We start from the raw sequence: 4,091 nt of genomic DNA, 5'->3' as shown, positions 1-4,091 counted from the left end.
GGCAAGTTCAGCTTCCTCATCTATAAACTATAGTACAGTGTTAGAAGGTTGTGAGGATTAAGATTATATGCAAAGGTGCTTTGTAAATTGTAGATTGTGGGACAAATGTTATCTCTTACTTCAGTTTGTTGGGGTTGGGTGGGTAGAGAAGCAAACAGTGGGGCATAGGGCATCCTTGTCTCTAGTACCAGCATTAGTCTTACCTCTATTTGGGGCTTTACTCTGGCGCCCTTTGGCCATGTCTTCCCCATGAGGGAAGGAGTCCAAGGATGTCAGTTTTGACGATAGACAAATGGATGTCTGTTTAGAGCATAAGCACCTCATCTGGACCATCCTCTAGTACCTGGGACTCTGTAATTTCATTCCCAAATGGCCTCAGCCTACTTTCATGGCCAGTGTGAACCTTTCCCCTAGGTTCATCCTCCCAAGGATAGATGGTGCTGATGGTGTCACCCCTAGGCCTAAGGATGGGTGACTGTGGGGACCATAGGGTGACATGGCAGCTGGTTTCCCCCAGAGCAGGTGATCCGAGAGAGAGCAAGAGGGAAGCCACAATGCCTTTTATGACCTAGTCTCTGAAGCTGCACATAGTGCAAATGGTTTGCTCTAAGTTGGTAACTGAAAAGTTGGCAGTTCTAACTCACCCAGTGACATTGCGGAAGAAAAGGACTGGTGATCTGCTTACATAATGATTACAGCCAAAAATACCCTATGGAGCAGTTCTGCTCAGTAACACACAGGGTTGCCATGAGTTGGAATCTACTTGACAGCACTAAACAACAACTGCTTTTCCCCCATTAGTTAGAATCAGGTCAGGAGCCCTGGTGGTACAACAGTTAAGCACTTGGCTGCTAGCTGAACGGTTGGCGGTTTTAACCCATCCAGTGGCTCTGCAGGAGAAAAACATGGTGATTTGCTCCCATAAAGACTGCTGTTGTTAGGTGCTGTCAATTCCAACTCATAGCGACCCTGTGTACAACAGAATGAAACACTGCCCAGTCCTGCACCATTCTCAGAATTGTTGCTATGTGTGAATGCATTGTTGCAGCCACTGTGTCAACTCAGTCTTTTTCACTGACCCTCTAACATGCATGATGTGGCCCTTTTCCAGGGACTGGTCCCTCCTGATAACATGTCCAAAGTATGTAAGATGAAGTCTCGCCATCCTCCATTTTAAGGGACATTCTTGTTGCACTTCCTCCAAGACATTCGTTCATTCTTCTGGCAGTCCGTGGTATATTCAGTATTCGCCGACACTGTAATTCAAAGGCATCAATTCTTCTTCAGCCTTCCTTATTCATTGTCCAGCTTTCACACGCATATGAGGTGATTGAAAATACCATGGTTTGGGTCAGGTGCACCTTAGTCTTCAAAGTGACATCTTTGCTTTATAACACTTTAAAGAGGTCTTTTGCAGCAGATTTACCCAATACAGTATGTTGTTTGGTTTCTTGACTGCTGCTCTCATGGGTGTTGATTGTGGATCCAAGTAAAATGAAATCCTTGAGAATTTCAATCTTTTGTCTGTTTATCATGATGCTGCTTATTGGTCCAGTTGTGAGGATTTTTGTTTTCTTTATGTTGAGGTGTAATCCATACTGAAGACTGTGGTCTTTGATCTTCATCAGTAAGTGCTTCAAGTCCTCTTCACTTTCAGTAAGCAAGGTTGTGTCATCTGCATATTGCAGGTTGAATGAGTCTTCCTCCAGTCCTGATGCTGTGTTCTTCATATAGTCCAGTTTCTCAGATTATTTGCTCAGCATACAGATTGAATAAGTATGGTGAACGGATACAACCTTGATGGAACACCTTGCCTGATTTTAAACCACACGATATCCTGTTCTGTCTGGACAACTGCCTCTTCGTCTATGTGCAGGATCCTCATGAGCACAGTTCAGTGTTCTGGAATTCCCAATTCTTTGCAGTGTTATCCATAATTTGTGATGATCCACACAGTGTGCTTTATATCTCATTCTATTTTTCTTTTTTTTTTTTTTAAATACTACTGTGCTCTGAAGTTGATCCATTTTTCTGTGTCCACAGCTAATCTGTTGTTTCTGACTGCTGCAGAATACTTCATAATATTCATCTACTACATTTTATCCACTCATTTGTCTGGTAATGTATACTCATTTTGCTTCTACTTTCTGTACCACATGTAATATACATTTCTCTTAAAAGAGAATTCAGTTGGGGTGTATATACTTGGAAAAGAATTGCTAGATCGTAGGACTACATAATTTTTTATTATTTAGGACTACATATATGTAACTTGTCTTAAGCAGTATTGTTCTCTAGAACGTAGTGTGTAAAGTTTGTTATATCTCCACATCTTCACCAACAGGTAGCACCATCCAGCATTTTAATTTTTGTTTGTTGGATATAAAGCAGAGGTCCTCAAAATGTTGTCCAGAAAACCCCCTGGGAGTCCCTGAGACCCTTTCAGGGTATACTCAAGATCAAAATTATTTTCATACTAATATTAAGACATTTTTTTCTGTTAACTTTTATTCTGTCATGTGTACAGTGTTTTCCAGAGTACGTACACATTCAGTGGACTGAATATAGAAGCAGATATGAGAATCCGTTTTCTATTAAGCCAGACATTAAAGGGATTTGCAAAACTTTAAAACGGTGCCACTCTTCTCAGTAAATTTTGTTTTGTTTTTTTAATAATTTTTATTGTGCTTTAAGTGAAAGTTTACAAATCAAGTCAGTCTCTCACACAAAAACTCATATACACCTTGCTACACACTCCCAGTTACTCTCCCCCTAATGAGACAGCCTACTCTCTCCCTGCACTCTCTCTTTTCGTGTCCTTTTTGCCAGCTTCTAACCCCCTCCACCCTCTCATCTCCCCTCCAGGCAGGAGATGCCAACATAGTCTCAAGTGTCCAGCTGATCCAAGAAGCTCACTCCTCACCAACGTCCTTCTCCAACCCATTGTCCAGTCCAATCTATGTCTGAAGAGTTGGATTTGGGAATGGTTCCTGTCCTGGGGCAGCAGAAGGCCTGGGGGCCATGACCACCAGGGTCCTTCCAGTCTCAGTCAGACCATTAAGTCTGGTCTTATGAGAATTTGGGGTCTGCATCCCACTGCTCTCCTGCTCCCTCAGGGGTTCTCTGTTGTGTTCCCTGTCAGGGCAGTCATGGGTTGTAGCCGGGCACCATCTAGTTCTTCTGGTCTCAGGATGATGTAGTCGCTGGTTCATATGGCCTTTTCTGTCTCTTGGGCTTGTAATCACCTTGTGTCCTTGGTGTTCTTCATTCTCCTTTGATCCAGGTGGGTTGAGACGAATTGATGGATCATGGATGGCTGCTTGCTAGCGTTTAAGACCCCAGACGCCACTCTTCAAAGTGGGATGCAGAATGTTTTGTTAATAGATTTTCTTATGCCAATTGACTTAGATGTCCCCTGAAACCATGGTCCCCAGACCCCTGCCCCTGCTTCACTGGCCTTTGAAGCATTCAGTTTATTCAGGAAACTTCTTTCCTTTTGGTTTAGTCCAATTGTGCTGACCTCCCCTGTATTGTGTGCTGTCTTTCCCTTCACCTAAAGTAGTTCTTATCTACTATCTAATTAGTGAATCCCCCTCTCCCACCTTCCCTCCTGCCCCCCTCTCATAACCACAGAAGAATGTTTTCTTCTCAGTTTAAACTATTTCTCAAGTTTTTGTAATAGTGGTCTTAAACAATATTTGTCCTCTTGCAACTGACTAATTTCACTCAGCATAATGCCTTCCAGGTTCCTTCATGTTATGAAATGTTTCACAGATTCCTCACTGTTCTTTATCGATGCGTAGTATTCCATTGCGCAAATATACCATAATTTATTTATCCATTCATCCGTTGATGGGCACCTTGGTTGCTTCCGTGTTTTTGCTATTGTAAACAGTGCTGCAGTAAACATGGGTGTGCATATATCTGTTCATGTAAAGGCTCTTATTTCTCTAGGATATATTCCAAGGAGTGGGATTGCTAGATCGTGTGGTAGTTCTATTTCTAACTTTTTAAGGAAGCGCCAAATCGATTCCCAAAGTGGTTGTACCATTTGACATTCCCACCAGCAGTGTATAAGTGTTCCAATCTCT

The sequence above is a fragment of the Elephas maximus genome, chromosome 17 (genome assembly GCF_024166365.1).
Source record: "Elephas maximus indicus isolate mEleMax1 chromosome 17, mEleMax1 primary haplotype, whole genome shotgun sequence".
Taxonomy (NCBI): domain Eukaryota; kingdom Metazoa; phylum Chordata; class Mammalia; order Proboscidea; family Elephantidae; genus Elephas; species Elephas maximus.
Note: the sequence above shows the minus strand (reverse complement) of the source record.